The sequence below is a fragment of the Pleurodeles waltl genome, unplaced genomic scaffold, assembly GCF_031143425.1.
Source record: "Pleurodeles waltl isolate 20211129_DDA unplaced genomic scaffold, aPleWal1.hap1.20221129 scaffold_107, whole genome shotgun sequence".
Lineage (NCBI taxonomy): Eukaryota > Metazoa > Chordata > Amphibia > Caudata > Salamandridae > Pleurodeles > Pleurodeles waltl.
Genome location: NW_027149815.1, coordinates 691,044 through 715,556, shown reverse-complemented (window position 1 = coordinate 715,556; position 24,513 = coordinate 691,044). Strand labels below are relative to the sequence as shown.

At 43.6% G+C, this 24,513-nt stretch overlaps 28 non-coding genes across 28 annotated transcripts; 23 read left to right on the top strand and 5 right to left on the bottom strand.

The window, feature by feature from the left end:
* The first annotated feature begins 753 nt into the window (after nucleotides 1-753).
* TRNAA-AGC (transfer RNA alanine (anticodon AGC)) lies at nucleotides 754-825 on the top strand. Its single transcript has one exon. It is a non-coding gene; the product is annotated as a tRNA-Ala (tRNA).
* Nucleotides 826-1,611: 786 nt separating this feature from the next.
* Nucleotides 1,612-1,697, top strand: TRNAY-GUA (transfer RNA tyrosine (anticodon GUA)). Its single transcript is given in 2 exon segments — nucleotides 1,612-1,648; nucleotides 1,662-1,697. It is a non-coding gene; the product is annotated as a tRNA-Tyr (tRNA).
* Nucleotides 1,698-2,142: 445 nt separating this feature from the next.
* On the bottom strand, nucleotides 2,143-2,215 carry TRNAM-CAU (transfer RNA methionine (anticodon CAU)). The gene has a single exon. It is a non-coding gene; the product is annotated as a tRNA-Met (tRNA).
* A 674-nt stretch (nucleotides 2,216-2,889) lies between these two features.
* TRNAA-AGC (transfer RNA alanine (anticodon AGC)) lies at nucleotides 2,890-2,961 on the top strand. The gene has a single exon. It is a non-coding gene; the product is annotated as a tRNA-Ala (tRNA).
* A 786-nt stretch (nucleotides 2,962-3,747) lies between these two features.
* On the top strand, nucleotides 3,748-3,833 carry TRNAY-GUA (transfer RNA tyrosine (anticodon GUA)). Its single transcript is given in 2 exon segments — nucleotides 3,748-3,784; nucleotides 3,798-3,833. It is a non-coding gene; the product is annotated as a tRNA-Tyr (tRNA).
* A 445-nt stretch (nucleotides 3,834-4,278) lies between these two features.
* On the bottom strand, nucleotides 4,279-4,351 carry TRNAM-CAU (transfer RNA methionine (anticodon CAU)). Its single transcript has one exon. It is a non-coding gene; the product is annotated as a tRNA-Met (tRNA).
* Nucleotides 4,352-5,025: 674 nt separating this feature from the next.
* On the top strand, nucleotides 5,026-5,097 carry TRNAA-AGC (transfer RNA alanine (anticodon AGC)). The gene has a single exon. It is a non-coding gene; the product is annotated as a tRNA-Ala (tRNA).
* A 786-nt stretch (nucleotides 5,098-5,883) lies between these two features.
* Nucleotides 5,884-5,969, top strand: TRNAY-GUA (transfer RNA tyrosine (anticodon GUA)). Its single transcript is given in 2 exon segments — nucleotides 5,884-5,920; nucleotides 5,934-5,969. It is a non-coding gene; the product is annotated as a tRNA-Tyr (tRNA).
* Nucleotides 5,970-7,161: 1,192 nt separating this feature from the next.
* Nucleotides 7,162-7,233, top strand: TRNAA-AGC (transfer RNA alanine (anticodon AGC)). Its single transcript has one exon. It is a non-coding gene; the product is annotated as a tRNA-Ala (tRNA).
* A 786-nt stretch (nucleotides 7,234-8,019) lies between these two features.
* TRNAY-GUA (transfer RNA tyrosine (anticodon GUA)) lies at nucleotides 8,020-8,105 on the top strand. The gene is given in 2 exon segments: nucleotides 8,020-8,056; nucleotides 8,070-8,105. It is a non-coding gene; the product is annotated as a tRNA-Tyr (tRNA).
* A 1,192-nt stretch (nucleotides 8,106-9,297) lies between these two features.
* TRNAA-AGC (transfer RNA alanine (anticodon AGC)) lies at nucleotides 9,298-9,369 on the top strand. The gene has a single exon. It is a non-coding gene; the product is annotated as a tRNA-Ala (tRNA).
* Nucleotides 9,370-10,155: 786 nt separating this feature from the next.
* On the top strand, nucleotides 10,156-10,241 carry TRNAY-GUA (transfer RNA tyrosine (anticodon GUA)). The gene is given in 2 exon segments: nucleotides 10,156-10,192; nucleotides 10,206-10,241. It is a non-coding gene; the product is annotated as a tRNA-Tyr (tRNA).
* A 1,192-nt stretch (nucleotides 10,242-11,433) lies between these two features.
* On the top strand, nucleotides 11,434-11,505 carry TRNAA-AGC (transfer RNA alanine (anticodon AGC)). Its single transcript has one exon. It is a non-coding gene; the product is annotated as a tRNA-Ala (tRNA).
* Nucleotides 11,506-12,291: 786 nt separating this feature from the next.
* TRNAY-GUA (transfer RNA tyrosine (anticodon GUA)) lies at nucleotides 12,292-12,377 on the top strand. Its single transcript is given in 2 exon segments — nucleotides 12,292-12,328; nucleotides 12,342-12,377. It is a non-coding gene; the product is annotated as a tRNA-Tyr (tRNA).
* Nucleotides 12,378-13,569: 1,192 nt separating this feature from the next.
* Nucleotides 13,570-13,641, top strand: TRNAA-AGC (transfer RNA alanine (anticodon AGC)). Its single transcript has one exon. It is a non-coding gene; the product is annotated as a tRNA-Ala (tRNA).
* A 786-nt stretch (nucleotides 13,642-14,427) lies between these two features.
* On the top strand, nucleotides 14,428-14,513 carry TRNAY-GUA (transfer RNA tyrosine (anticodon GUA)). Its single transcript is given in 2 exon segments — nucleotides 14,428-14,464; nucleotides 14,478-14,513. It is a non-coding gene; the product is annotated as a tRNA-Tyr (tRNA).
* Nucleotides 14,514-15,705: 1,192 nt separating this feature from the next.
* Nucleotides 15,706-15,777, top strand: TRNAA-AGC (transfer RNA alanine (anticodon AGC)). The gene has a single exon. It is a non-coding gene; the product is annotated as a tRNA-Ala (tRNA).
* Nucleotides 15,778-16,563: 786 nt separating this feature from the next.
* Nucleotides 16,564-16,649, top strand: TRNAY-GUA (transfer RNA tyrosine (anticodon GUA)). Its single transcript is given in 2 exon segments — nucleotides 16,564-16,600; nucleotides 16,614-16,649. It is a non-coding gene; the product is annotated as a tRNA-Tyr (tRNA).
* A 1,192-nt stretch (nucleotides 16,650-17,841) lies between these two features.
* Nucleotides 17,842-17,913, top strand: TRNAA-AGC (transfer RNA alanine (anticodon AGC)). Its single transcript has one exon. It is a non-coding gene; the product is annotated as a tRNA-Ala (tRNA).
* Nucleotides 17,914-18,699: 786 nt separating this feature from the next.
* On the top strand, nucleotides 18,700-18,785 carry TRNAY-GUA (transfer RNA tyrosine (anticodon GUA)). Its single transcript is given in 2 exon segments — nucleotides 18,700-18,736; nucleotides 18,750-18,785. It is a non-coding gene; the product is annotated as a tRNA-Tyr (tRNA).
* Nucleotides 18,786-19,230: 445 nt separating this feature from the next.
* On the bottom strand, nucleotides 19,231-19,303 carry TRNAM-CAU (transfer RNA methionine (anticodon CAU)). Its single transcript has one exon. It is a non-coding gene; the product is annotated as a tRNA-Met (tRNA).
* A 674-nt stretch (nucleotides 19,304-19,977) lies between these two features.
* On the top strand, nucleotides 19,978-20,049 carry TRNAA-AGC (transfer RNA alanine (anticodon AGC)). Its single transcript has one exon. It is a non-coding gene; the product is annotated as a tRNA-Ala (tRNA).
* Nucleotides 20,050-20,835: 786 nt separating this feature from the next.
* On the top strand, nucleotides 20,836-20,921 carry TRNAY-GUA (transfer RNA tyrosine (anticodon GUA)). The gene is given in 2 exon segments: nucleotides 20,836-20,872; nucleotides 20,886-20,921. It is a non-coding gene; the product is annotated as a tRNA-Tyr (tRNA).
* Nucleotides 20,922-21,366: 445 nt separating this feature from the next.
* Nucleotides 21,367-21,439, bottom strand: TRNAM-CAU (transfer RNA methionine (anticodon CAU)). Its single transcript has one exon. It is a non-coding gene; the product is annotated as a tRNA-Met (tRNA).
* Nucleotides 21,440-22,113: 674 nt separating this feature from the next.
* Nucleotides 22,114-22,185, top strand: TRNAA-AGC (transfer RNA alanine (anticodon AGC)). Its single transcript has one exon. It is a non-coding gene; the product is annotated as a tRNA-Ala (tRNA).
* A 786-nt stretch (nucleotides 22,186-22,971) lies between these two features.
* TRNAY-GUA (transfer RNA tyrosine (anticodon GUA)) lies at nucleotides 22,972-23,057 on the top strand. The gene is given in 2 exon segments: nucleotides 22,972-23,008; nucleotides 23,022-23,057. It is a non-coding gene; the product is annotated as a tRNA-Tyr (tRNA).
* A 445-nt stretch (nucleotides 23,058-23,502) lies between these two features.
* Nucleotides 23,503-23,575, bottom strand: TRNAM-CAU (transfer RNA methionine (anticodon CAU)). Its single transcript has one exon. It is a non-coding gene; the product is annotated as a tRNA-Met (tRNA).
* Nucleotides 23,576-24,249: 674 nt separating this feature from the next.
* Nucleotides 24,250-24,321, top strand: TRNAA-AGC (transfer RNA alanine (anticodon AGC)). The gene has a single exon. It is a non-coding gene; the product is annotated as a tRNA-Ala (tRNA).
* The last annotated feature ends 192 nt before the right edge of the window (nucleotides 24,322-24,513 follow it).

Genomic DNA, 24,513 nt, shown 5'->3' with positions numbered 1-24,513 from the left:
CTGCAATGCCCTCTCTGAGGATGGAACTCAGGACCTTCAGATTATGAGACTGACGCGCTGCCTACTGCGCTAAGAAGGCTGCTTGAAACCGCTAACAAATGCGTCTACACACCATGAAGAGGGAAGGTAGCAAAAATGCTGTTCTCATGTTGGAATATCAATACACTTCGGTTGCCTCGCTGGATTAAAATCGTCTGCAGTTATAATGGTCAGAAGACTGCTCTTTCCCAGTGCTTAAACCCACACCCCATACATTTAGCCATGCAAAAGAAATCAGGGCATACCATTCACCTCTCTAAGAAAGATCGTGCCATTTTTTCCTCCACATAACTGAGAATGAAATGGACTAAAACCCAGAATTAACATGCCGCCCCTAGCCGTAGATGCATCTAGATCTCAACACTGTACATGCTAATGTAACATAGCTGTGTGTCCTGCAAAAAGAGCAGGGGTACCTTAAGTCATCTCACAAGATGTGGAAACAGCACTCAACCATATCCTTCTTTGATGTATCCTGAACCAGTTGCCTTGAATACTCTGGCTTTTTTCGATTGCATCTAGCTGTTGTGTGTGGGGAATTATTCATTCTAGAGTCAACCTTATTCCATAAAAAACGGTGCTAGAAAATCCAGCTGTAAATCATATGGAATTCCACACCTGACGCTTCCCATTCCAGTGTCATATGTGGTGAATGTACATTCAATAGAATTCCAGGTTTCCATGCGTGGAGCAAGGTCTCCCTCTACAGGATGTGGGGATGTAGCTCAGTGGTAGAGCGCATGCTTAGCATGTATGAGGCCCCGGGTTCAATCCCCGGCATCTCCAGCTTTTCGCCATGCTAATCTTGCCTTTTGACAGATAGCTAGGCTGGCATCATGAGTAAGGAAGTGAGATGTCATGCAGCTGGTGCCAGAACCCCACTTTCTTCGCCTTGCAAAACCTTTTGAAATGGGGCTATCTCATTTCCCGTGTTTATAGAAAAAAATAATCTTGCTTCCATAAGAAACCAAAGTGGTGATTTATCTTGGCATTCTTAGTATAGAAAACGGGCACAGCTGTCTTGGTCATTTATTTGAATTCTTCCTCTAAACCAGAGACTCTTACCAGAAGGTTTAAGAAAAACAGAATGTTTTCTTCATCCTAATCCCTTCTGAATGGTCCATTAATCTACTGGTTTTGCTTTTCCAGTTCCTTTCACAGAAGCATTCAAAATGCATGTTCTTCATGCTCCGTACGGAGTAATGACTCTCCTAACTTTCTGTCCTTTCCTTCATGTTCCCATGCTGTCATCCTTTTGCCAGAAATGCTTCCAAAGGGCTGTGGATTCCTCGGCCCCATGCCCTTTCAGGAAAACTCCTTTCTGTAGGATTTCTAATTCTAGGTCCCCTGCTTTCCTTCACGCCAGCACAGCACATTCAGGTAGGTAAGCAGTCCCCCTTTATGGTGATAAGATGTAGCTGAGAATGCACTCTAGGAAGTGGCAATTTGTAGAGCAAGCTGCAGGTCATATTCATGATTTTCAAGATTAGACTGCAGTACTCCCACCCCACTCCCGCCGCAACCATTATTGAAAGAAAGATGAATGCAGCATGGAAAGCTGTACTGCCTAATCCTCCGATAGCTCAGTTGGGAGAGCGGAGGACTGTAGTGGAGAAACAGAAATCCTTAGGTCGCTGGTTCAAATCCGGCTCGGAGGAGTTTCCCCTTTTTTGTTTTCCATAGCTGCTTTCTCTCTTGTTAAAACATTATGTGCCCCTCTGATTGAGAAACATTTCCCTAGCTCCAAATAAATGCTAGGACAGAAGGGTAGACTTCTTCTGCTTTCCAATGAAATTGACCACATAGTCATTTCTGAGGGATGTTGGAAGAGAAATAAACAAGGACCTGCAGATCAGAATTCATTCCAAAGCCTTGACTAAATATATGAAGGCACTTGGAAGACTTCCAGTTTCATTGTACCAAGGTAGATGTTTCGGCAGCCGAACCAGCTAAAACTCACCTACAATGAGTGGCCATGGATATGAAAGAGGGAATCTACAAAGACACCAACTCCTTAAAACTGAGCAAGATGCAATGTGGAGGAATAGTTTACAGATTTGGAGAAAATCTGAGATGTTTCTCTTGACAAAAGAAACACTGCAATGCCCTCTCTGAGGATCGAACTCAGGACCTTCAGATTATGAGACTGACGCGCTGCCTACTGCGCTAAGAAGGCTGCTTGAAACCGCTAACAAATGCGTCTACACACCATGAAGAGGGAAGGTAGCAAAAATGCTGTTCTCATGTTGGAATATCAATACACTTCGGTTGCCTCGCTGGATTAAAATCGTCTGCAGTTATAATGGTCAGAAGACTGCTCTTTCCCAGTGCTTAAACCCACACCCCATACATTTAGCCATGCAAAAGAAATCAGGGCATACCATTCACCTCTCTAAGAAAGATCGTGCCATTTTTTCCTCCACATAACTGAGAATGAAATGGACTAAAACCCAGAATTAACATGCCGCCCCTAGCCGTAGATGCATCTAGATCTCAACACTGTACATGCTAATGTAACATAGCTGTGTGTCCTGCAAAAAGAGCAGGGGTACCTTAAGTCATCTCACAAGATGTGGAAACAGCACTCAACCATATCCTTCTTTGATGTATCCTGAACCAGTTGCCTTGAATACTCTGGCTTTTTTCGATTGCATCTAGCTGTTGTGTGTGGGGAATTATTCATTCTAGAGTCAACCTTATTCCATAAAAAACGGTGCTAGAAAATCCAGCTGTAAATCATATGGAATTCCACACCTGACGCTTCCCATTCCAGTGTCATATGTGGTGAATGTACATTCAATAGAATTCCAGGTTTCCATGCGTGGAGCAAGGTCTCCCTCTACAGGATGTGGGGATGTAGCTCAGTGGTAGAGCGCATGCTTAGCATGTATGAGGCCCCGGGTTCAATCCCCGGCATCTCCAGCTTTTCGCCATGCTAATCTTGCCTTTTGACAGATAGCTAGGCTGGCATCATGAGTAAGGAAGTGAGATGTCATGCAGCTGGTGCCAGAACCCCACTTTCTTCGCCTTGCAAAACCTTTTGAAATGGGGCTATCTCATTTCCCGTGTTTATAGAAAAAAATAATCTTGCTTCCATAAGAAACCAAAGTGGTGATTTATCTTGGCATTCTTAGTATAGAAAACGGGCACAGCTGTCTTGGTCATTTATTTGAATTCTTCCTCTAAACCAGAGACTCTTACCAGAAGGTTTAAGAAAAACAGAATGTTTTCTTCATCCTAATCCCTTCTGAATGGTCCATTAATCTACTGGTTTTGCTTTTCCAGTTCCTTTCACAGAAGCATTCAAAATGCATGTTCTTCATGCTCCGTACGGAGTAATGACTCTCCTAACTTTCTGTCCTTTCCTTCATGTTCCCATGCTGTCATCCTTTTGCCAGAAATGCTTCCAAAGGGCTGTGGATTCCTCGGCCCCATGCCCTTTCAGGAAAACTCCTTTCTGTAGGATTTCTAATTCTAGGTCCCCTGCTTTCCTTCACGCCAGCACAGCACATTCAGGTAGGTAAGCAGTCCCCCTTTATGGTGATAAGATGTAGCTGAGAATGCACTCTAGGAAGTGGCAATTTGTAGAGCAAGCTGCAGGTCATATTCATGATTTTCAAGATTAGACTGCAGTACTCCCACCCCACTCCCGCCGCAACCATTATTGAAAGAAAGATGAATGCAGCATGGAAAGCTGTACTGCCTAATCCTCCGATAGCTCAGTTGGGAGAGCGGAGGACTGTAGTGGAGAAACAGAAATCCTTAGGTCGCTGGTTCAAATCCGGCTCGGAGGAGTTTCCCCTTTTTTGTTTTCCATAGCTGCTTTCTCTCTTGTTAAAACATTATGTGCCCCTCTGATTGAGAAACATTTCCCTAGCTCCAAATAAATGCTAGGACAGAAGGGTAGACTTCTTCTGCTTTCCAATGAAATTGACCACATAGTCATTTCTGAGGGATGTTGGAAGAGAAATAAACAAGGACCTGCAGATCAGAATTCATTCCAAAGCCTTGACTAAATATATGAAGGCACTTGGAAGACTTCCAGTTTCATTGTACCAAGGTAGATGTTTCGGCAGCCGAACCAGCTAAAACTCACCTACAATGAGTGGCCATGGATATGAAAGAGGGAATCTACAAAGACACCAACTCCTTAAAACTGAGCAAGATGCAATGTGGAGGAATAGTTTACAGATTTGGAGAAAATCTGAGATGTTTCTCTTGACAAAAGAAACACTGCAATGCCCTCTCTGAGGATCGAACTCAGGACCTTCAGATTATGAGACTGACGCGCTGCCTACTGCGCTAAGAAGGCTGCTTGAAACCGCTAACAAATGCGTCTACACACCATGAAGAGGGAAGGTAGCAAAAATGCTGTTCTCATGTTGGAATATCAATACACTTCGGTTGCCTCGCTGGATTAAAATCGTCTGCAGTTATAATGGTCAGAAGACTGCTCTTTCCCAGTGCTTAAACCCACACCCCATACATTTAGCCATGCAAAAGAAATCAGGGCATACCATTCACCTCTCTAAGAAAGATCGTGCCATTTTTTCCTCCACATAACTGAGAATGAAATGGACTAAAACCCAGAATTAACATGCCGCCCCTAGCCGTAGATGCATCTAGATCTCAACACTGTACATGCTAATGTAACATAGCTGTGTGTCCTGCAAAAAGAGCAGGGGTACCTTAAGTCATCTCACAAGATGTGGAAACAGCACTCAACCATATCCTTCTTTGATGTATCCTGAACCAGTTGCCTTGAATACTCTGGCTTTTTTCGATTGCATCTAGCTGTTGTGTGTGGGGAATTATTCATTCTAGAGTCAACCTTATTCCATAAAAAACGGTGCTAGAAAATCCAGCTGTAAATCATATGGAATTCCACACCTGACGCTTCCCATTCCAGTGTCATATGTGGTGAATGTACATTCAATAGAATTCCAGGTTTCCATGCGTGGAGCAAGGTCTCCCTCTACAGGATGTGGGGATGTAGCTCAGTGGTAGAGCGCATGCTTAGCATGTATGAGGCCCCGGGTTCAATCCCCGGCATCTCCAGCTTTTCGCCATGCTAATCTTGCCTTTTGACAGATAGCTAGGCTGGCATCATGAGTAAGGAAGTGAGATGTCATGCAGCTGGTGCCAGAACCCCACTTTCTTCGCCTTGCAAAACCTTTTGAAATGGGGCTATCTCATTTCCCGTGTTTATAGAAAAAAATAATCTTGCTTCCATAAGAAACCAAAGTGGTGATTTATCTTGGCATTCTTAGTATAGAAAACGGGCACAGCTGTCTTGGTCATTTATTTGAATTCTTCCTCTAAACCAGAGACTCTTACCAGAAGGTTTAAGAAAAACAGAATGTTTTCTTCATCCTAATCCCTTCTGAATGGTCCATTAATCTACTGGTTTTGCTTTTCCAGTTCCTTTCACAGAAGCATTAAAAATGCATGTTCTTCATGCTCCGTACGGAGTAATGACTCTCCTAACTTTCTGTCCTTTCCTTCATGTTCCCATGCTGTCATCCTTTTGCCAGAAATGCTTCCAAAGGGCTGTGGATTCCTCGGCCCAATGCCCTTTCAGGAAAACTCCTTTCTGTAGGATTTCTAATTCTAGGTCCCCTGCTTTCCTTCACGCCAGCACAGCACATTCAGGTAGGTAAGCAGTCCCCCTTTATGGTGATAAGATGTAGCTGAGAATGCACTCTAGGAAGTGGCAATTTGTAGAGCAAGCTGCAGGTCATATTCATGATTTTCAAGATTAGACTGCAGTACTCCCACCCCACTCCCGCCGCAACCATTACTGAAAGAAAGATGAATGCAGCATGGAAAGCTGTACTGCCTAATCCTCCGATAGCTCAGTTGGGAGAGCGGAGGACTGTAGTGGAGAAACAGAAATCCTTAGGTCGCTGGTTCAAATCCGGCTCGGAGGAGTTTCCCCTTTTTTGTTTTCCATAGCTGCTTTCTCTCTTGTTAAAACATTATGTGCCCCTCTGATTGAGAAACATTTCCCTAGCTCCAAATAAATGCTAGGACAGAAGGGTAGACTTCTTCTGCTTTCCAATGAAATTGACCACATAGTCATTTCTGAGGGATGTTGGAAGAGAAATAAACAAGGACCTGCAGATCAGAATTCATTCCAAAGCCTTGACTAAATATATGAAGGCACTTGGAAGACTTCCAGTTTCATTGTACCAAGGTAGATGTTTCGGCAGCCGAACCAGCTAAAACTCACCTACAATGAGTGGCCATGGATATGAAAGAGGGAATCTACAAAGACACCAACTCCTTAAAACTGAGCAAGATGCAATGTGGAGGAATAGTTTACAGATTTGGAGAAAATCTGAGATGTTTCTCTTGACAAAAGAAACACTGCAATGCCCTCTCTGAGGATGGAACTCAGGACCTTCAGATTATGAGACTGACGCGCTGCCTACTGCGCTAAGAAGGCTGCTTGAAACCGCTAACAAATGCGTCTACACACCATGAAGAGGGAAGGTAGCAAAAATGCTGTTCTCATGTTGGAATATCAATACACTTCGGTTGCCTCGCTGGATTAAAATCGTCTGCAGTTATAATGGTCAGAAGACTGCTCTTTCCCAGTGCTTAAACCCACACCCCATACATTTAGCCATGCAAAAGAAATCAGGGCATACCATTCACCTCTCTAAGAAAGATCGTGCCATTTTTTCCTCCACATAACTGAGAATGAAATGGACTAAAACCCAGAATTAACATGCCGCCCCTAGCCGTAGATGCATCTAGATCTCAACACTGTACATGCTAATGTAACATAGCTGTGTGTCCTGCAAAAAGAGCAGGGGTACCTTAAGTCATCTCACAAGATGTGGAAACAGCACTCAACCATATCCTTCTTTGATGTATCCTGAACCAGTTGCCTTGAATACTCTGGCTTTTTTCGATTGCATCTAGCTGTTGTGTGTGGGGAATTATTCATTCTAGAGTCAACCTTATTCCATAAAAAACGGTGCTAGAAAATCCAGCTGTAAATCATATGGAATTCCACACCTGACGCTTCCCATTCCAGTGTCATATGTGGTGAATGTACATTCAATAGAATTCCAGGTTTCCATGCGTGGAGCAAGGTCTCCCTCTACAGGATGTGGGGATGTAGCTCAGTGGTAGAGCGCATGCTTAGCATGTATGAGGCCCCGGGTTCAATCCCCGGCATCTCCAGCTTTTCGCCATGCTAATCTTGCCTTTTGACAGATAGCTAGGCTGGCATCATGAGTAAGGAAGTGAGATGTCATGCAGCTGGTGCCAGAACCCCACTTTCTTCGCCTTGCAAAACCTTTTGAAATGGGGCTATCTCATTTCCCGTGTTTATAGAAAAAAATAATCTTGCTTCCATAAGAAACCAAAGTGGTGATTTATCTTGGCATTCTTAGTATAGAAAACGGGCACAGCTGTCTTGGTCATTTATTTGAATTCTTCCTCTAAACCAGAGACTCTTACCAGAAGGTTTAAGAAAAACAGAATGTTTTCTTCATCCTAATCCCTTCTGAATGGTCCATTAATCTACTGGTTTTGCTTTTCCAGTTCCTTTCACAGAAGCATTAAAAATGCATGTTCTTCATGCTCCGTACGGAGTAATGACTCTCCTAACTTTCTGTCCTTTCCTTCATGTTCCCATGCTGTCATCCTTTTGCCAGAAATGCTTCCAAAGGGCTGTGGATTCCTCGGCCCCATGCCCTTTCAGGAAAACTCCTTTCTGTAGGATTTCTAATTCTAGGTCCCCTGCTTTCCTTCACGCCAGCACAGCACATTCAGGTAGGTAAGCAGTCCCCCTTTATGGTGATAAGATGTAGCTGAGAATGCACTCTAGGAAGTGGCAATTTGTAGAGCAAGCTGCAGGTCATATTCATGATTTTCAAGATTAGACTGCAGTACTCCCACCCCACTCCCGCCGCAACCATTATTGAAAGAAAGATGAATGCAGCATGGAAAGCTGTACTGCCTAATCCTCCGATAGCTCAGTTGGGAGAGCGGAGGACTGTAGTGGAGAAACAGAAATCCTTAGGTCGCTGGTTCAAATCCGGCTCGGAGGAGTTTCCCCTTTTTTGTTTTCCATAGCTGCTTTCTCTCTTGTTAAAACATTATGTGCCCCTCTGATTGAGAAACATTTCCCTAGCTCCAAATAAATGCTAGGACAGAAGGGTAGACTTCTTCTGCTTTCCAATGAAATTGACCACATAGTCATTTCTGAGGGATGTTGGAAGAGAAATAAACAAGGACCTGCAGATCAGAATTCATTCCAAAGCCTTGACTAAATATATGAAGGCACTTGGAAGACTTCCAGTTTCATTGTACCAAGGTAGATGTTTCGGCAGCCGAACCAGCTAAAACTCACCTACAATGAGTGGCCATGGATATGAAAGAGGGAATCTACAAAGACACCAACTCCTTAAAACTGAGCAAGATGCAATGTGGAGGAATAGTTTACAGATTTGGAGAAAATCTGAGATGTTTCTCTTGACAAAAGAAACACTGCAATGCCCTCTCTGAGGATGGAACTCAGGACCTTCAGATTATGAGACTGACGCGCTGCCTACTGCGCTAAGAAGGCTGCTTGAAACCGCTAACAAATGCGTCTACACACCATGAAGAGGGAAGGTAGCAAAAATGCTGTTCTCATGTTGGAATATCAATACACTTCGGTTGCCTCGCTGGATTAAAATCGTCTGCAGTTATAATGGTCAGAAGACTGCTCTTTCCCAGTGCTTAAACCCACACCCCATACATTTAGCCATGCAAAAGAAATCAGGGCATACCATTCACCTCTCTAAGAAAGATCGTGCCATTTTTTCCTCCACATAACTGAGAATGAAATGGACTAAAACCCAGAATTAACATGCCGCCCCTAGCCGTAGATGCATCTAGATCTCAACACTTTACATGCTAATGTAACATAGCTGTGTGTCCTGCAAAAAGAGCAGGGGTACCTTAAGTCATCTCACAAGATGTGGAAACAGCACTCAACCATATCCTTCTTTGATGTATCCTGAACCAGTTGCCTTGAATACTCTGGCTTTTTTCGATTGCATCTAGCTGTTGTGTGTGGGGAATTATTCATTCTAGAGTCAACCTTATTCCATAAAAAACGGTGCTAGAAAATCCAGCTGTAAATCATATGGAATTCCACACCTGACGCTTCCCATTCCAGTGTCATATGTGGTGAATGTACATTCAATAGAATTCCAGGTTTCCATGCGTGGAGCAAGGTCTCCCTCTACAGGATGTGGGGATGTAGCTCAGTGGTAGAGCGCATGCTTAGCATGTATGAGGCCCCGGGTTCAATCCCCGGCATCTCCAGCTTTTCGCCATGCTAATCTTGCCTTTTGACAGATAGCTAGGCTGGCATCATGAGTAAGGAAGTGAGATGTCATGCAGCTGGTGCCAGAACCCCACTTTCTTCGCCTTGCAAAACCTTTTGAAATGGGGCTATCTCATTTCCCGTGTTTATAGAAAAAAATAATCTTGCTTCCATAAGAAACCAAAGTGGTGATTTATCTTGGCATTCTTAGTATAGAAAACGGGCACAGCTGTCTTGGTCATTTATTTGAATTCTTCCTCTAAACCAGAGACTCTTACCAGAAGGTTTAAGAAAAACAGAATGTTTTCTTCATCCTAATCCCTTCTGAATGGTCCATTAATCTACTGGTTTTGCTTTTCCAGTTCCTTTCACAGAAGCATTAAAAATGCATGTTCTTCATGCTCCGTACGGAGTAATGACTCTCCTAACTTTCTGTCCTTTCCTTCATGTTCCCATGCTGTCATCCTTTTGCCAGAAATGCTTCCAAAGGGCTGTGGATTCCTCGGCCCCATGCCCTTTCAGGAAAACTCCTTTCTGTAGGATTTCTAATTCTAGGTCCCCTGCTTTCCTTCACGCCAGCACAGCACATTCAGGTAGGTAAGCAGTCCCCCTTTATGGTGATAAGATGTAGCTGAGAATGCACTCTAGGAAGTGGCAATTTGTAGAGCAAGCTGCAGGTCATATTCATGATTTTCAAGATTAGACTGCAGTACTCCCACCCCACTCCCGCCGCAACCATTATTGAAAGAAAGATGAATGCAGCATGGAAAGCTGTACTGCCTAATCCTCCGATAGCTCAGTTGGGAGAGCGGAGGACTGTAGTGGAGAAACAGAAATCCTTAGGTCGCTGGTTCAAATCCGGCTCGGAGGAGTTTCCCCTTTTTTGTTTTCCATAGCTGCTTTCTCTCTTGTTAAAACATTATGTGCCCCTCTGATTGAGAAACATTTCCCTAGCTCCAAATAAATGCTAGGACAGAAGGGTAGACTTCTTCTGCTTTCCAATGAAATTGACCACATAGTCATTTCTGAGGGATGTTGGAAGAGAAATAAACAAGGACCTGCAGATCAGAATTCATTCCAAAGCCTTGACTAAATATATGAAGGCACTTGGAAGACTTCCAGTTTCATTGTACCAAGGTAGATGTTTCGGCAGCCGAACCAGCTAAAACTCACCTACAATGAGTGGCCATGGATATGAAAGAGGGAATCTACAAAGACACCAACTCCTTAAAACTGAGCAAGATGCAATGTGGAGGAATAGTTTACAGATTTGGAGAAAATCTGAGATGTTTCTCTTGACAAAAGAAACACTGCAATGCCCTCTCTGAGGATGGAACTCAGGACCTTCAGATTATGAGACTGACGCGCTGCCTACTGCGCTAAGAAGGCTGCTTGAAACCGCTAACAAATGCGTCTACACACCATGAAGAGGGAAGGTAGCAAAAATGCTGTTCTCATGTTGGAATATCAATACACTTCGGTTGCCTCGCTGGATTAAAATCGTCTGCAGTTATAATGGTCAGAAGACTGCTCTTTCCCAGTGCTTAAACCCACACCCCATACATTTAGCCATGCAAAAGAAATCAGGGCATACCATTCACCTCTCTAAGAAAGATCGTGCCATTTTTTCCTCCACATAACTGAGAATGAAATGGACTAAAACCCAGAATTAACATGCCGCCCCTAGCCGTAGATGCATCTAGATCTCAACACTTTACATGCTAATGTAACATAGCTGTGTGTCCTGCAAAAAGAGCAGGGGTACCTTAAGTCATCTCACAAGATGTGGAAACAGCACTCAACCATATCCTTCTTTGATGTATCCTGAACCAGTTGCCTTGAATACTCTGGCTTTTTTCGATTGCATCTAGCTGTTGTGTGTGGGGAATTATTCATTCTAGAGTCAACCTTATTCCATAAAAAACGGTGCTAGAAAATCCAGCTGTAAATCATATGGAATTCCACACCTGACGCTTCCCATTCCAGTGTCATATGTGGTGAATGTACATTCAATAGAATTCCAGGTTTCCATGCGTGGAGCAAGGTCTCCCTCTACAGGATGTGGGGATGTAGCTCAGTGGTAGAGCGCATGCTTAGCATGTATGAGGCCCCGGGTTCAATCCCCGGCATCTCCAGCTTTTCGCCATGCTAATCTTGCCTTTTGACAGATAGCTAGGCTGGCATCATGAGTAAGGAAGTGAGATGTCATGCAGCTGGTGCCAGAACCCCACTTTCTTCGCCTTGCAAAACCTTTTGAAATGGGGCTATCTCATTTCCCGTGTTTATAGAAAAAAATAATCTTGCTTCCATAAGAAACCAAAGTGGTGATTTATCTTGGCATTCTTAGTATAGAAAACGGGCACAGCTGTCTTGGTCATTTATTTGAATTCTTCCTCTAAACCAGAGACTCTTACCAGAAGGTTTAAGAAAAACAGAATGTTTTCTTCATCCTAATCCCTTCTGAATGGTCCATTAATCTACTGGTTTTGCTTTTCCAGTTCCTTTCACAGAAGCATTCAAAATGCATGTTCTTCATGCTCCGTACGGAGTAATGACTCTCCTAACTTTCTGTCCTTTCCTTCATGTTCCCATGCTGTCATCCTTTTGCCAGAAATGCTTCCAAAGGGCTGTGGATTCCTCGGCCCCATGCCCTTTCAGGAAAACTCCTTTCTGTAGGATTTCTAATTCTAGGTCCCCTGCTTTCCTTCACGCCAGCACAGCACATTCAGGTAGGTAAGCAGTCCCCCTTTATGGTGATAAGATGTAGCTGAGAATGCACTCTAGGAAGTGGCAATTTGTAGAGCAAGCTGCAGGTCATATTCATGATTTTCAAGATTAGACTGCAGTACTCCCACCCCACTCCCGCCGCAACCATTATTGAAAGAAAGATGAATGCAGCATGGAAAGCTGTACTGCCTAATCCTCCGATAGCTCAGTTGGGAGAGCGGAGGACTGTAGTGGAGAAACAGAAATCCTTAGGTCGCTGGTTCAAATCCGGCTCGGAGGAGTTTCCCCTTTTTTGTTTTCCATAGCTGCTTTCTCTCTTGTTAAAACATTATGTGCCCCTCTGATTGAGAAACATTTCCCTAGCTCCAAATAAATGCTAGGACAGAAGGGTAGACTTCTTCTGCTTTCCAATGAAATTGACCACATAGTCATTTCTGAGGGATGTTGGAAGAGAAATAAACAAGGACCTGCAGATCAGAATTCATTCCAAAGCCTTGACTAAATATATGAAGGCACTTGGAAGACTTCCAGTTTCATTGTACCAAGGTAGATGTTTCGGCAGCCGAACCAGCTAAAACTCACCTACAATGAGTGGCCATGGATATGAAAGAGGGAATCTACAAAGACACCAACTCCTTAAAACTGAGCAAGATGCAATGTGGAGGAATAGTTTACAGATTTGGAGAAAATCTGAGATGTTTCTCTTGACAAAAGAAACACTGCAATGCCCTCTCTGAGGATGGAACTCAGGACCTTCAGATTATGAGACTGACGCGCTGCCTACTGCGCTAAGAAGGCTGCTTGAAACCGCTAACAAATGCGTCTACACACCATGAAGAGGGAAGGTAGCAAAAATGCTGTTCTCATGTTGGAATATCAATACACTTCGGTTGCCTCGCTGGATTAAAATCGTCTGCAGTTATAATGGTCAGAAGACTGCTCTTTCCCAGTGCTTAAACCCACACCCCATACATTTAGCCATGCAAAAGAAATCAGGGCATACCATTCACCTCTCTAAGAAAGATCGTGCCATTTTTTCCTCCACATAACTGAGAATGAAATGGACTAAAACCCAGAATTAACATGCCGCCCCTAGCCGTAGATGCATCTAGATCTCAACACTTTACATGCTAATGTAACATAGCTGTGTGTCCTGCAAAAAGAGCAGGGGTACCTTAAGTCATCTCACAAGATGTGGAAACAGCACTCAACCATATCCTTCTTTGATGTATCCTGAACCAGTTGCCTTGAATACTCTGGCTTTTTTCGATTGCATCTAGCTGTTGTGTGTGGGGAATTATTCATTCTAGAGTCAACCTTATTCCATAAAAAACGGTGCTAGAAAATCCAGCTGTAAATCATATGGAATTCCACACCTGACGCTTCCCATTCCAGTGTCATATGTGGTGAATGTACATTCAATAGAATTCCAGGTTTCCATGCGTGGAGCAAGGTCTCCCTCTACAGGATGTGGGGATGTAGCTCAGTGGTAGAGCGCATGCTTAGCATGTATGAGGCCCCGGGTTCAATCCCCGGCATCTCCAGCTTTTCGCCATGCTAATCTTGCCTTTTGACAGATAGCTAGGCTGGCATCATGAGTAAGGAAGTGAGATGTCATGCAGCTGGTGCCAGAACCCCACTTTCTTCGCCTTGCAAAACCTTTTGAAATGGGGCTATCTCATTTCCCGTGTTTATAGAAAAAAATAATCTTGCTTCCATAAGAAACCAAAGTGGTGATTTATCTTGGCATTCTTAGTATAGAAAACGGGCACAGCTGTCTTGGTCATTTATTTGAATTCTTCCTCTAAACCAGAGACTCTTACCAGAAGGTTTAAGAAAAACAGAATGTTTTCTTCATCCTAATCCCTTCTGAATGGTCCATTAATCTACTGGTTTTGCTTTTCCAGTTCCTTTCACAGAAGCATTAAAAATGCATGTTCTTCATGCTCCGTACGGAGTAATGACTCTCCTAACTTTCTGTCCTTTCCTTCATGTTCCCATGCTGTCATCCTTTTGCCAGAAATGCTTCCAAAGGGCTGTGGATTCCTCGGCCCCATGCCCTTTCAGGAAAACTCCTTTCTGTAGGATTTCTAATTCTAGGTCCCCTGCTTTCCTTCACGCCAGCACAGCACATTCAGGTAGGTAAGCAGTCCCCCTTTATGGTGATAAGATGTAGCTGAGAATGCACTCTAGGAAGTGGCAATTTGTAGAGCAAGCTGCAGGTCATATTCATGATTTTCAAGATTAGACTGCAGTACTCCCACCCCACTCCCGCCGCAACCATTATTGAAAGAAAGATGAATGCAGCATGGAAAGCTGTACTGCCTAATCCTCCGATAGCTCAGTTGGGAGAGCGGAGGACTGTAGTGGAGAAACAGAAATCCTTAGGTCGCTGGTTCAAATCCGGCTCGGAGGAGTTTCCCCTTTTTTGTTTTCCATAGCTGCTTTCTCTCTTGTTAAAACATTATGTGCCCCTCTGATTGAGAAACATTTCCCTAGCTCCAAATAAATGCTAGGACAGAAGGGTAGACTTCTTCTGCTTTCCAATGAAATTGACCACATAGTCATTTCTGAGGGATGTTGGAAGAGAAATAAACAAGGACCTGCAGATCAGAATTCATTCCAAAGCCTTGACTAAATATATGAAGGCACTTGGAAGACTTCCAGTTTCATTGTACCAAGGTAGATGTTTCGGCAGCCGAACCAGCTAAAACTCACCTACAATGAGTGGCCATGGATATGAAAGAGGGAATCTACAAAGACACCAACTCCTTAAAACTGAGCAAGATGCAATGTGGAGGAATAGTTTACAGATTTGGAGAAAATCTGAGATGTTTCTCTTGACAAAAGAAACACTGCAATGCCCTCTCTGAGGATGGAACTCAGGACCTTCAGATTATGAGACTGACGCGCTGCCTACTGCGCTAAGAAGGCTGCTTGAAACCGCTAACAAATGCGTCTACACACCATGAAGAGGGAAGGTAGCAAAAATGCTGTTCTCATGTTGGAATATCAATACACTTCGGTTGCCTCGCTGGATTAAAATCGTCTGCAGTTATAATGGTCAGAAGACTGCTCTTTCCCAGTGCTTAAACCCACACCCCATACATTTAGCCATGCAAAAGAAATCAGGGCATACCATTCACCTCTCTAAGAAAGATCGTGCCATTTTTTCCTCCACATAACTGAGAATGAAATGGACTAAAACCCAGAATTAACATGCCGCCCCTAGCCGTAGATGCATCTAGATCTCAACACTGTACATGCTAATGTAACATAGCTGTGTGTCCTGCAAAAAGAGCAGGGGTACCTTAAGTCATCTCACAAGATGTGGAAACAGCACTCAACCATATCCTTCTTTGATGTATCCTGAACCAGTTGCCTTGAATACTCTGGCTTTTTTCGATTGCATCTAGCTGTTGTGTGTGGGGAATTATTCATTCTAGAGTCAACCTTATTCCATAAAAAACGGTGCTAGAAAATCCAGCTGTAAATCATATGGAATTCCACACCTGACGCTTCCCATTCCAGTGTCATATGTGGTGAATGTACATTCAATAGAATTCCAGGTTTCCATGCGTGGAGCAAGGTCTCCCTCTACAGGATGTGGGGATGTAGCTCAGTGGTAGAGCGCATGCTTAGCATGTATGAGGCCCCGGGTTCAATCCCCGGCATCTCCAGCTTTTCGCCATGCTAATCTTGCCTTTTGACAGATAGCTAGGCTGGCATCATGAGTAAGGAAGTGAGATGTCATGCAGCTGGTGCCAGAACCCCACTTTCTTCGCCTTGCAAAACCTTTTGAAATGGGGCTATCTCATTTCCCGTGTTTATAGAAAAAAATAATCTTGCTTCCTTAAGAAACCAAAGTGGTGATTTATCTTGGCATTCTTAGTATAGAAAACGGGCACAGCTGTCTTGGTCATTTATTTGAATTCTTCCTCTAAACCAGAGACTCTTACCAGAAGGTTTAAGAAAAACAGAATGTTTTCTTCATCCTAATCCCTTCTGAATGGTCCATTAATCTACTGGTTTTGCTTTTCCAGTTCCTTTCACAGAAGCATTCAAAATGCATGTTCTTCATGCTCCGTACGGAGTAATGACTCTCCTAACTTTCTGTCCTTTCCTTCATGTTCCCATGCTGTCATCCTTTTGCCAGAAATGCTTCCAAAGGGCTGTGGATTCCTCGGCCCCATGCCCTTTCAGGAAAACTCCTTTCTGTAGGATTTCTAATTCTAGGTCCCCTGCTTTCCTTCACGCCAGCACAGCACATTCAGGTAGGTAAGCAGTCCCCCTTTATGGTGATAAGATGTAGCTGAGAATGCACTCTAGGAAGTGGCAATTTGTAGAGCAAGCTGCAGGTCATATTCATGATTTTCAAGATTAGACTGCAGTACTCCCACCCCACTCCCGCCGCAACCATTATTGAAAGAAAGATGAATGCAGCATGGAAAGCTGTACTGCCTAATCCTCCGATAGCTCAGTTGGGAGAGCGGAGGACTGTAGTGGAGAAACAGAAATCCTTAGGTCGCTGGTTCAAATCCGGCTCGGAGGAGTTTCCCCTTTTTTGTTTTCCATAGCTGCTTTCTCTCTTGTTAAAACATTATGTGCCCCTCTGATTGAGAAACATTTCCCTAGCTCCAAATAAATGCTAGGACAGAAGGGTAGACTTCTTCTGCTTTCCAATGAAATTGACCACATAGTCATTTCTGAGGGATGTTGGAAGAGAAATAAACAAGGACCTGCAGATCAGAATTCATTCCAAAGCCTTGACTAAATATATGAAGGCACTTGGAAGACTTCCAGTTTCATTGTACCAAGGTAGATGTTTCGGCAGCCGAACCAGCTAAAACTCACCTACAATGAGTGGCCATGGATATGAAAGAGGGAATCTACAAAGACACCAACTCCTTAAAACTGAGCAAGATGCAATGTGGAGGAATAGTTTACAGATTTGGAGAAAATCTGAGATGTTTCTCTTGACAAAAGAAACACTGCAATGCCCTCTCTGAGGATGGAACTCAGGACCTTCAGATTATGAGACTGACGCGCTGCCTACTGCGCTAAGAAGGCTGCTTGAAACCGCTAACAAATGCGTCTACACACCATGAAGAGGGAAGGTAGCAAAAATGCTGTTCTCATGTTGGAATATCAATACACTTCGGTTGCCTCGCTGGATTAAAATCGTCTGCAGTTATAATGGTCAGAAGACTGCTCTTTCCCAGTGCTTAAACCCACACCCCATACATTTAGCCATGCAAAAGAAATCAGGGCATACCATTCACCTCTCTAAGAAAGATCGTGCCATTTTTTCCTCCACATAACTGAGAATGAAATGGACTAAAACCCAGAATTAACATGCCGCCCCTAGCCGTAGATGCATCTAGATCTCAACACTGTACATGCTAATGTAACATAGCTGTGTGTCCTGCAAAAAGAGCAGGGGTACCTTAAGTCATCTCACAAGATGTGGAAACAGCACTCAACCATATCCTTCTTTGATGTATCCTGAACCAGTTGCCTTGAATACTCTGGCTTTTTTCGATTGCATCTAGCTGTTGTGTGTGGGGAATTATTCATTCTAGAGTCAACCTTATTCCATAAAAAACGGTGCTAGAAAATCCAGCTGTAAATCATATGGAATTCCACACCTGACGCTTCCCATTCCAGTGTCATATGTGGTGAATGTACATTCAATAGAATTCCAGGTTTCCATGCGTGGAGCAAGGTCTCCCTCTACAGGATGTGGGGATGTAGCTCAGTGGTAGAGCGCATGCTTAGCATGTATGAGGCCCCGGGTTCAATCCCCGGCATCTCCAGCTTTTCGCCATGCTAATCTTGCCTTTTGACAGATAGCTAGGCTGGCATCATGAGTAAGGAAGTGAGATGTCATGCAGCTGGTGCCAGAACCCCACTTTCTTCGCCTTGCAAAACCTTTTGAAATGGGGCTATCTCATTTCCCGTGTTTATAGAAAAAAATAATCTTGCTTCCTTAAGAAACCAAAGTGGTGATTTATCTTGGCATTCTTAGTATAGAAAACGGGCACAGCTGTCTTGGTCATTTATTTGAATTCTTCCTCTAAACCAGAGACTCTTACCAGAAGGTTTAAGAAAAACAGAATGTTTTCTTCATCCTAATCCCTTCTGAATGGTCCATTAATCTACTGGTTTTGCTTTTCCAGTTCCTTTCACAGAAGCATTAAAAATGCATGTTCTTCATGCTCCGTACGGAGTAATGACTCTCCTAACTTTCTGTCCTTTCCTTCATGTTCCCATGCTGTCATCCTTTTGCCAGAAATGCTTCCAAAGGGCTGTGGATTCCTCGGCCCCATGCCCTTTCAGGAAAACTCCTTTCTGTAGGATTTCTAATTCTAGGTCCCCTGCTTTCCTTCACGCCAGCACAGCACATTCAGGTAGGTAAGCAGTCCCCCTTTATGGTGATAAGATGTAGCTGAGAATGCACTCTAGGAAGTGGCAATTTGTAGAGCAAGCTGCAGGTCATATTCATGATTTTCAAGATTAGACTGCAGTACTCCCACCCCACTCCCGCCGCAACCATTATTGAAAGAAAGATGAATGCAGCATGGAAAGCTGTACTGCCTAATCCTCCGATAGCTCAGTTGGGAGAGCGGAGGACTGTAGTGGAGAAACAGAAATCCTTAGGTCGCTGGTTCAAATCCGGCTCGGAGGAGTTTCCCCTTTTTTGTTTTCCATAGCTGCTTTCTCTCTTGTTAAAACATTATGTGCCCCTCTGATTGAGAAACATTTCCCTAGCTCCAAATAAATGCTAGGACAGAAGGGTAGACTTCTTCTGCTTTCCAATGAAATTGACCACATAGTCATTTCTGAGGGATGTTGGAAGAGAAATAAACAAGGACCTGCAGATCAGAATTCATTCCAAAGCCTTGACTAAATATATGAAGGCACTTGGAAGACTTCCAGTTTCATTGTACCAAGGTAGATGTTTCGGCAGCCGAACCAGCTAAAACTCACCTACAATGAGTGGCCATGGATATGAAAGAGGGAATCTACAAAGACACCAACTCCTTAAAACTGAGCAAGATGCAATGTGGAGGAATAGTTTACAGATTTGGAGAAAATCTGAGATGTTTCTCTTGACAAAAGAAACACTGCAATGCCCTCTCTGAGGATCGAACTCAGGACCTTCAGATTATGAGACTGACGCGCTGCCTACTGCGCTAAGAAGGCTGCTTGAAACCGCTAACAAATGCGTCTACACACCATGAAGAGGGAAGGTAGCAAAAATGCTGTTCTCATGTTGGAATATCAATACACTTCGGTTGCCTCGCTGGATTAAAATCGTCTGCAGTTATAATGGTCAGAAGACTGCTCTTTCCCAGTGCTTAAACCCACACCCCATACATTTAGCCATGCAAAAGAAATCAGGGCATACCATTCACCTCTCTAAGAAAGATCGTGCCATTTTTTCCTCCACATAACTGAGAATGAAATGGACTAAAACCCAGAATTAACATGCCGCCCCTAGCCGTAGATGCATCTAGATCTCAACACTGTACATGCTAATGTAACATAGCTGTGTGTCCTGCAAAAAGAGCAGGGGTACCTTAAGTCATCTCACAAGATGTGGAAACAGCACTCAACCATATCCTTCTTTGATGTATCCTGAACCAGTTGCCTTGAATACTCTGGCTTTTTTCGATTGCATCTAGCTGTTGTGTGTGGGGAATTATTCATTCTAGAGTCAACCTTATTCCATAAAAAACGGTGCTAGAAAATCCAGCTGTAAATCATATGGAATTCCACACCTGACGCTTCCCATTCCAGTGTCATATGTGGTGAATGTACATTCAATAGAATTCCAGGTTTCCATGCGTGGAGCAAGGTCTCCCTCTACAGGATGTGGGGATGTAGCTCAGTGGTAGAGCGCATGCTTAGCATGTATGAGGCCCCGGGTTCAATCCCCGGCATCTCCAGCTTTTCGCCATGCTAATCTTGCCTTTTGACAGATAGCTAGGCTGGCATCATGAGTAAGGAAGTGAGATGTCATGCAGCTGGTGCCAGAACCCCACTTTCTTCGCCTTGCAAAACCTTTTGAAATGGGGCTATCTCATTTCCCGTGTTTATAGAAAAAAATAATCTTGCTTCCATAAGAAACCAAAGTGGTGATTTATCTTGGCATTCTTAGTATAGAAAACGGGCACAGCTGTCTTGGTCATTTATTTGAATTCTTCCTCTAAACCAGAGACTCTTACCAGAAGGTTTAAGAAAAACAGAATGTTTTCTTCATCCTAATCCCTTCTGAATGGTCCATTAATCTACTGGTTTTGCTTTTCCAGTTCCTTTCACAGAAGCATTCAAAATGCATGTTCTTCATGCTCCGTACGGAGTAATGACTCTCCTAACTTTCTGTCCTTTCCTTCATGTTCCCATGCTGTCATCCTTTTGCCAGAAATGCTTCCAAAGGGCTGTGGATTCCTCGGCCCCATGCCCTTTCAGGAAAACTCCTTTCTGTAGGATTTCTAATTCTAGGTCCCCTGCTTTCCTTCACGCCAGCACAGCACATTCAGGTAGGTAAGCAGTCCCCCTTTATGGTGATAAGATGTAGCTGAGAATGCACTCTAGGAAGTGGCAATTTGTAGAGCAAGCTGCAGGTCATATTCATGATTTTCAAGATTAGACTGCAGTACTCCCACCCCACTCCCGCCGCAACCATTATTGAAAGAAAGATGAATGCAGCATGGAAAGCTGTACTGCCTAATCCTCCGATAGCTCAGTTGGGAGAGCGGAGGACTGTAGTGGAGAAACAGAAATCCTTAGGTCGCTGGTTCAAATCCGGCTCGGAGGAGTTTCCCCTTTTTTGTTTTCCATAGCTGCTTTCTCTCTTGTTAAAACATTATGTGCCCCTCTGATTGAGAAACATTTCCCTAGCTCCAAATAAATGCTAGGACAGAAGGGTAGACTTCTTCTGCTTTCCAATGAAATTGACCACATAGTCATTTCTGAGGGATGTTGGAAGAGAAATAAACAAGGACCTGCAGATCAGAATTCATTCCAAAGCCTTGACTAAATATATGAAGGCACTTGGAAGACTTCCAGTTTCATTGTACCAAGGTAGATGTTTCGGCAGCCGAACCAGCTAAAACTCACCTACAATGAGTGGCCATGGATATGAAAGAGGGAATCTACAAAGACACCAACTCCTTAAAACTGAGCAAGATGCAATGTGGAGGAATAGTTTACAGATTTGGAGAAAATCTGAGATGTTTCTCTTGACAAAAGAAACACTGCAATGCCCTCTCTGAGGATCGAACTCAGGACCTTCAGATTATGAGACTGACGCGCTGCCTACTGCGCTAAGAAGGCTGCTTGAAACCGCTAACAAATGCGTCTACACACCATGAAGAGGGAAGGTAGCAAAAATGCTGTTCTCATGTTGGAATATCAATACACTTCGGTTGCCTCGCTGGATTAAAATCGTCTGCAGTTATAATGGTCAGAAGACTGCTCTTTCCCAGTGCTTAAACCCACACCCCATACATTTAGCCATGCAAAAGAAATCAGGGCATACCATTCACCTCTCTAAGAAAGATCGTGCCATTTTTTCCTCCACATAACTGAGAATGAAATGGACTAAAACCCAGAATTAACATGCCGCCCCTAGCCGTAGATGCATCTAGATCTCAACACTGTACATGCTAATGTAACATAGCTGTGTGTCCTGCAAAAAGAGCAGGGGTACCTTAAGTCATCTCACAAGATGTGGAAACAGCACTCAACCATATCCTTCTTTGATGTATCCTGAACCAGTTGCCTTGAATACTCTGGCTTTTTTCGATTGCATCTAGCTGTTGTGTGTGGGGAATTATTCATTCTAGAGTCAACCTTATTCCATAAAAAACGGTGCTAGAAAATCCAGCTGTAAATCATATGGAATTCCACACCTGACGCTTCCCATTCCAGTGTCATATGTGGTGAATGTACATTCAATAGAATTCCAGGTTTCCATGCGTGGAGCAAGGTCTCCCTCTACAGGATGTGGGGATGTAGCTCAGTGGTAGAGCGCATGCTTAGCATGTATGAGGCCCCGGGTTCAATCCCCGGCATCTCCAGCTTTTCGCCATGCTAATCTTGCCTTTTGACAGATAGCTAGGCTGGCATCATGAGTAAGGAAGTGAGATGTCATGCAGCTGGTGCCAGAACCCCACTTTCTTCGCCTTGCAAAACCTTTTGAAATGGGGCTATCTCATTTCCCGTGTTTATAGAAAAAAATAATCTTGCTTCCTTAAGAAACCAAAGTGGTGATTTATCTTGGCATTCTTAGTATAGAAAACGGGCACAGCTGTCTTGGTCATTTATTTGAATTCTTCCTCTAAACCAGAGACTCTTACCAGAAGGTTTAAGAAAAACAGAATGTTTTCTTCATCCTAATCCCTTCTGAATGGTCCATTAATCTACTGGTTTTGCTTTTCCAGTTCCTTTCACAGAAGCATTCAAAATGCATGTTCTTCATGCTCCGTACGGAGTAATGACTCTCCTAACTTTCTGTCCTTTCCTTCATGTTCCCATGCTGTCATCCTTTTGCCAGAAATGCTTCCAAAGGGCTGTGGATTCCTCGGCCCCATGCCCTTTCAGGAAAACTCCTTTCTGTAGGATTTCTAATTCTAGGTCCCCTGCTTTCCTTCACGCCAGCACAGCACATTCAGGTAGGTAAGCAGTCCCCCTTTATGGTGATAAGATGTAGCTGAGAATGCACTCTAGGAAGTGGCAATTTGTAGAGCAAGCTGCAGGTCATATTCATGATTTTCAAGATTAGACTGCAGTACTCCCACCCCACTCCCGCCGCAACCATTATTGAAAGAAAGATGAATGCAGCATGGAAAGCTGTACTGCCTAATCCTCCGATAGCTCAGTTGGGAGAGCGGAGGACTGTAGTGGAGAAACAGAAATCCTTAGGTCGCTGGTTCAAATCCGGCTCGGAGGAGTTTCCCCTTTTTTGTTTTCCATAGCTGCTTTCTCTCTTGTTAAAACATTATGTGCCCCTCTGATTGAGAAACATTTCCCTAGCTCCAAATAAATGCTAGGACAGAAGGGTAGACTTCTTCTGCTTTCCAATGAAATTGACCACATAGTCATTTCTGAGGGATGTTGGAAGAGAAATAAACAAGGACCTGCAGATCAGAATTCATTCCAAAGCCTTGACTAAATATATGAAGGCACTTGGAAGACTTCCAGTTTCATTGTACCAAGGTAGATGTTTCGGCAGCCGAACCAGCTAAAACTCACCTACAATGAGTGGCCATGGATATGAAAGAGGGAATCTACAAAGACACCAACTCCTTAAAACTGAGCAAGATGCAATGTGGAGGAATAGTTTACAGATTTGGAGAAAATCTGAGATGTTTCTCTTGACAAAAGAAACACTGCAATGCCCTCTCTGAGGATCGAACTCAGGACCTTCAGATTATGAGACTGACGCGCTGCCTACTGCGCTAAGAAGGCTGCTTGAAACCGCTAACAAATGCGTCTACACACCATGAAGAGGGAAGGTAGCAAAAATGCTGTTCTCATGTTGGAATATCAATACACTTCGGTTGCCTCGCTGGATTAAAATCGTCTGCAGTTATAATGGTCAGAAGACTGCTCTTTCCCAGTGCTTAAACCCACACCCCATACATTTAGCCATGCAAAAGAAATCAGGGCATACCATTCACCTCTCTAAGAAAGATCGTGCCATTTTTTCCTCCACATAACTGAGAATGAAATGGACTAAAACCCAGAATTAACATGCCGCCCCTAGCCGTAGATGCATCTAGATCTCAACACTGTACATGCTAATGTAACATAGCTGTGTGTCCTGCAAAAAGAGCAGGGGTACCTTAAGTCATCTCACAAGATGTGGAAACAGCACTCAACCATATCCTTCTTTGATGTATCCTGAACCAGTTGCCTTGAATACTCTGGCTTTTTTCGATTGCATCTAGCTGTTGTGTGTGGGGAATTATTCATTCTAGAGTCAACCTTATTCCATAAAAAACGGTGCTAGAAAATCCAGCTGTAAATCATATGGAATTCCACACCTGACGCTTCCCATTCCAGTGTCATATGTGGTGAATGTACATTCAATAGAATTCCAGGTTTCCATGCGTGGAGCAAGGTCTCCCTCTACAGGATGTGGGGATGTAGCTCAGTGGTAGAGCGCATGCTTAGCATGTATGAGGCCCCGGGTTCAATCCCCGGCATCTCCAGCTTTTCGCCATGCTAATCTTGCCTTTTGACAGATAGCTAGGCTGGCATCATGAGTAAGGAAGTGAGATGTCATGCAGCTGGTGCCAGAACCCCACTTTCTTCGCCTTGCAAAACCTTTTGAAATGGGGCTATCTCATTTCCCGTGTTTATAGAAAAAAATAATCTTGCTTCCATAAGAAACCAAAGTGGTG